This window comes from Rhinichthys klamathensis, unplaced genomic scaffold (genome assembly GCF_029890125.1).
Source record: "Rhinichthys klamathensis goyatoka isolate OS25496 unplaced genomic scaffold, OSU_Roscu_1.1 h1tg001203l_1, whole genome shotgun sequence".
Lineage (NCBI taxonomy): Eukaryota > Metazoa > Chordata > Actinopteri > Cypriniformes > Leuciscidae > Rhinichthys > Rhinichthys klamathensis.
Genome location: NW_026607383.1, coordinates 18685 through 30000, shown reverse-complemented (window position 1 = coordinate 30000; position 11316 = coordinate 18685).

Sequence of the window (11316 nt, the reverse complement as noted above, 5' to 3'; positions counted from 1 at the left end):
GTTAATCCGAGTTTCTTGTAATAGTATGTTACTCGTGTGTTCCTGTGTAGTTCTTCGCTAATGAAGGAGCAGTGTTATGATTGAGTGTGCCAGTGTAGTGTGTGTTCAGGGGTACGGCCACGAGCACTCGCCTGCCGCTCCAGAGCGTTCACGATCAGCAGGAGGTTCTCCACACTGTGCTCCAGCTTCTCCAGAACCAGCCTCTGACACGAGGACGAGCGATCCTTCACGAGTCGCAGAGACTGAAGAAAAGCGTCCAGAGACTCCCGTACCAACGCCTGCTTCTGCTGGAACTGACGGTGCGCCTCGAATCAGTAACTTCACACCAAAAACAGTTATTGCTGTTAAAATCCACAATAGAAGAATTCTTTTCCAAGCTTTAGATCACTATTCTAATGTCAGGTTTTTGTTTTTAAAGCAACACCAAGTAACTTTTGGGGCGGCAGTGGCTCAGTGGTTCATGTGGGTTGTCTACAAACCGGAAGGTTGGTGGTTCAATCCCCGGTTCCACCTGACCAGGTGTCGAGGTGTCCATGAGCAAGACCCCTAACCCCAGCTGTGTGTGTGTGTGTGTGTGTGTGTGTGTGTGTGTGTGTGTGTGTGTGTGTGTGTGTGTGTGTGTGTGTGTGTGTGAGACACCTAACCCCAGCTGCTCCCGACGAGCTGGATGTGCCTTGCATGACTGACACCGCTATGAGTGGGTGAATGTGAGGCAAATGTAAAGCGCTTTGGTGGCCATTGGGTCTGTGAAAGCGCTATATAAATGCACTCCATTTACCATTTTCCTCTGCGGTCGCCCTACAGGTTGGAAGCGGAATTGTCCATTACCGCTGTCGTAAATAATTTAGCCTAGCGCAGCCTACTGTCGCACGCGCGCTCGTTTATCCAGCACCGCCTTTGGAATGAACAATGTCCACAGACAAGGTAGAGTATGTTGCAGGATTTCATGAAAGTATGATGTATTGCGACATCAGAAACGGAGAAAAACAAAATAATGACTATTGTAACGCTTGACGTAAGCAAGTCAAACTCGACCCGATCTGGAAATCTTACACAGCGTGGTTATAGCAGATACAGGACCACAAAGCGGAGGCATAAGTGCCTTTCACCCTGTTACGACTTAATGAACCACTGAAACGATCTTGGAAACATTATTTTAAGGTAAAAAATCTTACTTAGTGTTGCTTTAAGGGAATGAAGCCTTATGAATTAATGCAACAGATCAGTGGTATTGGTCACACTTTACAATTACTAACATTTGCAAACATTAGTTAATGCAACACAAATTAAAACACAAACATTTATTTTGTGTATAATGTTAGTCAAAATATAACTGTTGTTTGTTCACGCTAATTCACTGTGTATAAACTAATGTTAACAAATATGATTTTTGATTTTAAAAATGTATTAGTAAATGTTGAAATTAACATTGACTAAGATTAATAAATGCTGGAGAAGTTAGTTCATGTTAGCTAATGAATCCCAAGGGCCGGATTTACTAACAGCGCAAACCCTCTTTAGGCGTTAAAAAACTACTGTCAGGATTTACTAAAGACACGCGGTGGAAAATTAGCGCTGAAAAGGCGAGGACAGGGTTATTTCTGCATCTGATATTATTACATATGCATTTGTAGGAGTTTCCCCTTCAGACGCAAAATTTATGGGAGAAGAGTATTTACAGTTTTTTACAATCACTTTGTTATTATTTTTAGAACCTTGATGTCATTTTTCACAACTCTAGACACAAAACTCACAACCAATGATCAAAATGCACATTTTTCAAAACTCTAACCCTTTCCTCAATTGCTTGGATACAATACACATAAAACTTAGATCATTTGTTCATTTAACAAAAATCCCCTGTTCAATATGACACAACTTAACATCAAAGTACTACTATTTCAAAAGGCAATTCACACATTACATTTCAAATGAGTGTCTATTCATTTCAGTACAATGATCTAACTATCAAGTGATACAACTGCTCAAAATGATAAGTAACTGTTGCATTACTCTTAGTAATGCATAGCTGTATGGAAACAGACAAATCATGAAAGTTTCAAGATAACGAGATTCATTGTCACTAATTTGCGTGGAGCATGAACCAATTAGACTACAATATCCATGGATGACGCCTGCAATGCCATCGCAGCAGACCAGTGTCAGGCCTGGATTCGCCATGCCGAAGGTGTTTTCCAAGATGTTTGGCTAATGAAACCATCCATTGTGATGTAGATGAGAACCTGTGGCCAAATCCACAGCACAGAGTTGATTACAATGTAGAAATACAGTAATCACTCCTGTTTTGTTTCTTACATTACAACCAAGCAAGTTGAAGAGCACTGCATTTGATGTTTTACAGTAGTGTCTTTTCTTTTCTATTTCATAGCTAATTATTTTTTGCTTTGATTCAAATAAACCTATGTTGTGATTGTACTGTAGTGTTTTGCATCAATATATTACAAACTTTGTTCAATGATTCCACTGTGTCTGTAGTATTCTCTCTACTACTACTGTACTTTTACAGAGATGTATTTACTGTACATGTAGTACCATAATGAAACCTGTATCACCTATTTTGTTCTACAATATTTAATGATTGTACGAACAATGACACAGTGAAACTATCGGTTGCTTGTGTGTGGGTGATCTATAGTTATGTTTCAATGGTATTTCACAGTAAATTTGTTTTTTGAACCAATGATTGTGCAAGTGCAAGATTTCTTTAAAGATGTGAATGCACAATGCAATGTTTTGAACATTAGACAGCCTGTGTTACAAGTGATAACCGTTTTGATTTTTGTGTCTAGAGTTGTGAAAAATGACATGAAGGTTCTGAAAATAGTAGCAAAGTGATTGTAAAAAACTGTAAATGAATCACGCAAGGTCATTTACTAAGGTTTGCACTTGTCAATGTACTGGTGTTTGCGCCATTATTACCGCCCCAAAAAAAGCATGTCTTCAACCAGACCCTAACTGGTAGATTGCGTTGGTCATTATGGAAATGATCTGACTGCTTGTGTTCTTTAATTTGCACATCGTCAGTAGACCACGTGTAGAACTATTCACTCCCATTGGCGCTGTTTTGGAATTGCGCTCTCACGCTAATTCCTTGTTTAGTAAATCTGTTCCTTATTGTTGTCATGAATCCGAATCCATCGGATCCCTCAGCGCTGGACTCCTCATCTCCTTCCACTCGTTCCCAATCCCCTGAATCCTGAATCCAATCCTACGGACTGATATTTAGGCCACCAGTTACTCACCCGACTACCTACTTCATTCCTGTGTCCGTCCATCTTCTTTATCATCCTTGTCCACTCTGAAGCTTTGGGATTTTCTTCAGTCCTGGGACCTGCATTAGAGAGACAATGTTAATGTCAAGCTAAGTTACCTGTTTGGATACTTTACACTACCTAACACTGAGTTGTGTTCATTTGAAGTATCCTCATTAAAGTCTTGTGTTGATTCATCCTCGCATCTGTCTTCCTACTTCAATGCTCTCTTCTCTTCGAGATGCAGTCGCAGCGGTTCCCAGTGGATAGAGCCAAGATAGCTTATATTATCCCTCTGCTCACAGGCCACGCCTTGCAATGGGCTGTCTGGGACAAGCCGGGCCCTTCACAAGATTGCTGGACGCATTCACCAACCATTTCAACTTTATATCCATGATCAGTTGTATAAATTGCGTCAAGGAAAGTCTATAGTAACTAAGTACACTCTGGAATTTTGCATTCTGGAGGCATGAAATGAAAACCTTGAGAAACCTACCCATTGAGGTGATAGACTCTCCATTCCTGTGCAAGCGATTACCATCGAGAGCCCCATCCAAGACTGTAAGGTGGAGATTCCAACCAATTATCGGGTGTTCCAGGATGTGTTTCACAAGCATTTGGCATTAAAGTCACCATCTCATCGGCCATGGGACTGCGCTATTGAGCTGCTTACCCAGTTACCAAAGACCAGGATCTAGCCACTATCCAAGTCAAGTCAAGTCACCTTTATTTATACAGCGCTTTTTACAGTGTTTCAAAGCAGCTTTACAGAGATTACAGGAAAATAATGCAACAAAGTTTGCACAAGTTTCCAGAAGAAAATAGCGTCACAGTCCAGCTTGAGTAAGTTCAGTGATGGTTCATTTTTGTTGTAAAAAAGTTATTATTCATTTAGTTCATTTATATATATAGCGGCTCTGGAGAAAACAGTGATGTCATCGTCCAGCTCAGTTCAGTTCTCATATAATGGTGTCAATGCAGGCAGATCAATAATATTGTTGAATATTAAATTAAATGTCCCCGACTAAGCAAGACTAAAGCCATTGGCGACAAAGGTGGAAAAAGGCAACAGTGACAGGAACCAAAACTCCATCAGTGACAGAATGGAGAAATAAACATTGGGAGAAACCAGACTCAGTCGCTCAGTTCTCCTCTGGCCAACGTACCAACAGTGTGTGATTATGATTCAGGCAGCATTACAGGTCAGAGGTCAGGATTGGATTGGAACATTAAGAATATTATCCATTCCTGAGCTGAAGGCCATGGAAGAGTATGTAGAAGCGTTAGGAATACATCCACCCTTCTACATCCCCTACCGCTTCCAGTTTCTTCTTTGTGGCAAAAAAGGACAGAGGCTTGCGGCCCTGTATTGACTATCTTTCCCTCAACAAAAACACCATCAAGTACCAAAACTCACTTCTTGGTCATGATGTATGGCTATTCCAACTCACCTTTCGTTTACCAAAGATTTATGAATGTGTTCCGGGACTATCTACATCTCTTTGTGATTGTCTACATAGATGACATCCTGATCTATTCCCAGAACAAGGCAGACCATCATCTCCACGTTGCGCAACAGCTGACAGAGAACCACCTCTATATAAAACTAAAGAAGTGTGAGTTTCATCAATCATCTATCCAGTTTTTGGGCTACATCATTGATGCATGTGGAGTAAAGATGGAACAGGGGAAGGTAAAAGCAGTCCCGAATTGGCCACTTCTATCTTCTGTGAGAGATCTCCAGAGACTCTTGGGATTCACAAACTTTTACCGCCGATTCATTGCAGATTGCAGCAAGATCTCCTCACCACCAACCATGCTTCGCAATAAGCCCTTTGTCTTTGTACAAATAAGTCTTTGTCCTGGACACTCGCTGCTATCCGCTTTCCATCAGCTCAAGGAAGCTTTCACTAATGCCCCCATACTGATACATCCAGATCCTGAACTGCCCTTTGTGGTTGAGGTGGATGCCTCCACATCTCCACCGAAGCTCCATCCATCAGCCTACCCTCATGGACTCTATACATTCTTCCTAACGAGTCAGCAAACCCCACCGGTACCGGTGGCTCCATTAGGAAGTTTAGCACTACTGTATGTACAAGGATCTTCCACCTGTGCCATCTCCAAATCTCCTCATCACTTACACAAAGGTAAATTGCATCCACTTCCCATACCTTGAAGACCCTGGTCCGGTCACCCGGTGATGATCCGATGAGAATTTTATTTATGTATCATCTTTTTACTCTTTTACTTCTTTTTATAACTGTATCCACTGTACGTACGACTGATTGCACTGTGTTCTATTTTTGCATTCTAAACTGAACTCAAGTGGCACTGAGAACTGAAATAGAGACAAACATAAATTACTCTGAAATGTTAATTGGGAAATTGAGAGATGAAACCATGTTGATGACCTGACTCTGCCTATCTGATTTTAGGGAAAAATCAGTTCTATTGGAGACGTCTAAAAAACCCCAGACACAGTATAATCACCATTGCAAAAATCTTATGGTTTAACCTTTAATTCCTTTTTTAACTGCATCATCGTTGTATCTCTTTTAATTCCTTTTATAACTGTTTTAATTTTCCTTGCTTTTATTTTGTGATTATTTTAATTCCTTTCTGTGTAAAGCACTTTGAATTGCCATAGTGTATGAAATGTGCTATATAAATAAACTTGCCTTGCCTTGCCTTTTTTCAAAGTTATGTGTGTCAGTCAATCTGTCTTCAGGTTACCATCCACAATCCAACAGACAAACAAAACAGAAGATACAGAAGATTGGTGTTTCCTGGTGTTCATATTGCCACAGTCACCAACACAGCTGGAGTTATTACATCACGTTGGCCGCGTACGCACACACAAGAACTCCCTTCGACAACCTACCATCGTTCTCACACCAGTGCATCCTGTTTCCCTGGTCAGGAGAGCCTTCAGAAGTTCAGAACTGGTTCAAGGAGAGCGAGTGGGTCTGGGACTTAGCTCAGGTTTAGGAAACATAAGAGCCAGGCCGACACCAGAAGAGCAGATACCCCACTATACCACCCAGGACAAAAGGTCTGGCTCTATACCAGGGACATTCACCTCCCAGAGTCCTAGATACATTGGACCATTCACCATTGCATGTCAAACAATAGGTGCGTCTCACATCGCATACTTGTACACTATTCTATGACATTTTGTAGTATAAATAGTGCGAGTAGTGTGTTCACACTGAAAAAATAGGCAAAGAAAAAGTGCCAGAGGTGGAAAGAGTAATAAAATATTCTACTCAAGTAAAAGTACTACTACTTCAATGAAATTTTACTTAAAATTTTACTTAAAAGTACAAGTAAAATTACCGGTCTAAAAATCTACTCAGGTAAAAGTAAAAAGTAGCTCATTTAAAGGACTAGTTCACTTTGAAAAAAACTTTTGCTCATAATTTACTCACCCCCATGTCATCCAAGATGTCTTATCAAGCGAAACGATCGCTCATTTAAAAAATAACAAAGTTTAGGTTTTATAAGCTCACATGCTCGCCTCGCTCTGTTCTGTGTAACTCTCCTGTTCGAACTCGTTCATTCAAAATGAACAAATCTTTTTACGAGTCAATTCGTTCATTTCGGTCGTTAAATGAATCAAATGACTCGTAAAAAGATTTGTTCATTTTGATGAACGAGTTCGAACAGGAGAGTCACACAGAACAGAGCGACGCGAGCATGTGAGCTTATAAAACTTAAACTTTGTTATTTATTTTTTAAATGAGCGATCGTTTCGCTTGATAAGACCCTTATTCATCGTCTGGAATCGTTTAAAGCCCTTTGAACAGTTTGCAGTTTGCACTGAAACTGTCTTTTGGACCTTGGACCGTTTGGTAGCCAGTAAAGTGCATTATATGGAGAAAAATCCTGGAATGTTTTTCATCAAAAACCTTAATTTCTTTTCAACTGAAGAAAGAAAGAGATGGACATCTTGGATGACATAGGGGGTGAGTAAATTATCAGCAAAAGTTTTTTTTAAAGTGAACTAATCCTTTAAAAGTTACTCAGAGTAAAAGTTACTGAGTTACTTTTTTAACAGTGGGGGTGGGGGACTCTCCCATGTAGGGTAAACCGTGATATTTTCTGAGACGTTATCATACTGTGAAAATCTCCTACCAGTATTAATCAATTATTAAATAAATAAACTGTATTATTAAATTATGGTTATTATTATTATTATTATCATCAGTTAAATTAATGAAAACAGGGTTTTTTGCTTTTATTATAACAAACTTGAAACCATTTGTTTGTTTTGTTTATTCAAATTTCAATAAAACATGTCTAATCAATTAAATTTGATAATTGATAATGAATTAGATTAACAACTTATTTTTAACATTAATAATTAATTAAAATGTTTAAGAATAATATTGTCCTATGAAATGTATTTTATTCAGAAAATTTATGTTTCTTTCTATGATTTAATCCAAATATATTATCAAAAACGGTGGTAATCAAATGTAAATTTAAACTTGTGTCCTTTTATTTTTTGGGGAAGCGCTGCAAAAACAGATTTACTAAATCAAACCATGGACAAAGAATATATTCAAATAATGTTTAAATAAAATGTATTATTATTGTTGTTATTATTATTATTTTGAGAAGTAGAATAGTAATATATTTCTGTCGTAATTTCTCCTAGTAAAACCGAACTTTTATATATTTACATGCAGTATTTTTGAGCTTAAATATTCACAGACCATGTCGCGATTGGATTTATTGCACAGTTCTACTTTCCATGTATTCATCCATGCATTATTTTGCGTGTTTTACGTGACATCTGTTATGTAAATTACATTTTCATGACTGGATTCCGGGATTACGTAGCGGAGGGGGAGGGGCTATTAGAATCCGATGATGAAAGACAAAACAAATGTATAAAGTTCATACACTACACGGCATAGTGTATAAGTGCATAGTGTATAGTGCGTCATTTGGGACACAGCTAATGTCAACTACCGGCTCAACTTACCCCCCACACTGCCGAATAGCACCTACCTCCCATGTGGAAAAAACCTAAACCTTACCATGCCCATCTTGTCCCTCTTCCCACAGGTTAAGGTGTGTTAGATGAAGGACCAATGTTTGCTTTGCACATGATCCTTGACTCCTGATGACCAATTAAAATACCTAATAGACTGGGAAGGCTATTGACCTGAGGAGAGATCTTAGGTTCCTCGTCACAAAATCCTTGACCATGTCACAAATCCATCGGATCCCTCAGCGCTGGACTCCTCATCTCCTCCCACTCGTTCCCAATCCCCTGAATCCTGATCACCTCCACCTGTTATCACTCACTACAGACTGATATTTAAGCCATATATATATATATATATGTATATAGTTTTTATTAAAACAACTAAAACTGAAATAGAAATGATTCAGAACCATGTATAATAAAATATATAATATATAATTAATAAGAAATATATTTGATTATTTTATTTTATATATATATATGTTATATTATTGTTTTACTCACCGGTGTGTGTTTCCATGTCCCCCAGTGTATGGCGACACACGGGCACAGGACTGGCGAGGGCAGCTGGTCCACACACTCACTCTGTGACAGCAGGGTTTTAATGAGTGTACTGTACGTACAGTAGGGTGTGTGTGTGTCACGTGTTGAAGCGTGCATGCATGTACCATGAGTGTGTGTAGCGCTGGCGTGACGTCCATGCTTCTCCTGAGCTCTGGGTCACAGATGAAGTCCAGGGGTTTGTTCAGACTGATGTCCACACACAGCGGGAGCAGAAGCACCACTGCACCGGCACACACACCATAGGGTTAAACTCAGATTCTCAACATCACTGATAATAACCAGCAAAACAACATCTCTTATAATAACCAACATCTCTTATAATAACCAGCAAATCAACATCTCTCTGATTTCAGCTCAGCCCCTCAACAACCGGTTTTGGGAACCTGTTTTTTTTTATATAATTTAGATTCGTTTTTATTTTTGTATTTTCTTATTTATATTATTAAATATATAATTATTTCAGTTAATATGTCTAGTTTTTATTAATTTTGATTTTAGTTTGAGTTATTTTAGTATTTTATTTTATCCAGTTAAACTAAATGAAAATGAAAAAAAATTGCTTTTATTTTTTATTTAAAATTTTATTTTATTCCAGTTCATTTTTATTTTATTTGAAATAATGAATGTTTTCCTATGATTGTAGTTTTTGTTCATTATAATAACTTCTGAACGTGTGATTTCTAGGCCTGGAAATAACAGAATTGACTTTGAAACAATTTTCACTCTGTAATTGCAAGTACATTTCTCAAATACTTTGAATTAAACATGCAAATCTGAAGTAGTGTAACGAAACAGACACTCCAAACAGGAAGATGGAGATGAGTAACCAGTTTATTGATATTCAGTAAGAAGCAGCGATAGGAACTGTAGTGGATGAATAACAATGAAGGATGTGGAACAGGAGATACTGGCTGTGCTTGAAGATGATGAATGAAGCCATGGAAGATGAAACACACACCGGTGTTGGGAGAGAGGTGAGTATACACACACACGATGATCGAGACGAAGAGGATGACGAACTGGGAGACACAAACTGGAAGATGAAGATACTTTGCAGAGATTGCATAGAAGGTGAAGCTTTGAGAGTCCTACTCATTTAAGAGACCAGACAAAGTTCCAGAGTGAGGTGTGTGCTTATAAGTGTTTGTGGTGATGGGCAGATGGTGTGCTGGTGACTAATATTCAGGTGATAGCGATCTCAGTGATTGAGTGGAGGTGGAGCCTGGCTGATCCCTGACAGTACACTGGTGGCTGGTAGCCGAGCACGCACTGGAAGGGAGGGAGTCCAGTAGCAGGCTGACGAAGGGAGTTTGTACTCGACCCAGCCTAGGAATTGGTTCCAAGAGTTCTGGTGGCCGTGGCAGAAGGTTCATAGAAAGCGACCAATCTCTTGGATCTTCCTCTCCATTTGCCTGTTGGACTGAGGGAGGTATCCAGATGAAAGGCTGACGGTCACACCTAGGAGCTTGAAGAAAGCCTTCCAAACTTGGGAGATGAACTGGGGACCTCGATCAGATACTATATCTTCAGGGATTCCATAGTACCGGAATACATGATTGAAGAGGAGCTCTGCAGTAGTCATTGCTGTGGGTAAACCTTTTAGGGGGATCAAACGGCAGGATTTAGAAAATCTGTCAACAATTACGAATATGCAGGTATTACCGTCAGATGGAGGTAGGTCTGTGGCGAAATCTACTCCCAGGTGTGACCACGGCCATTGAGAAACGGGCAACGGAAGAAGCTTGCCGGATGGAAGGTGGCGAGGACTCTTTGAGATGGCGCAGTCATGACATCCTTGAAAGAACCTTCTCTGTTTGGCCCCAAAAAGCGGTCTTGTAGAAGTGAGATAGAGCATCTGCTTTACAATTCTTAGTACCAGGACAATAGGAGATTGTCAAATGGAAACAGGTGAAAAATAAAGCCCATCTTGCTCGTCTGGGGTTGAGTCGTTTGGCTTCAGGGAGATATTGGAGATTTTTATGGTCGGTAAGTACTGTGAAACTTTCCTTAGCCCCCTTCAATCAGTGTCTCCACTCCTCTAATGCAAGCTTTATTGTCAGTAGTTCTCGGTTACCTATGTCGTAATTCATCTCCACCGGGGGTAATTTCTTGGAGAAGAAGGCGCATGGGTGGAGACGAGATGGATTCCTTCTGCTGCTGAGATAGTACCGCTCCTACTCCGGTGGTTGAGGCGTCAACTTCAACCATAAACGGTTTATTGGGATCTGGGTGGACTAGGAGCGGCGCATTGGTGAATGAATTCTTGAGGCTCTGGAAAGCTTGAGTGGCAGCTGGTGTCCAGGACAGAGACTTGGGCTTGTTCTTGAGGAGATTGGTTAGCGGGGAGGTGATGGAGCTGTAGTTGTGAATGAACCGGCGGTAGAAGTTTGAAAATCCAAGAAAATGCTGAAGTTCTTTGATGGTTAAAGGGATTGGCCAGCTTCGAACAGCTTCCACCTTCCTCTCGTCCATCTGGATGCC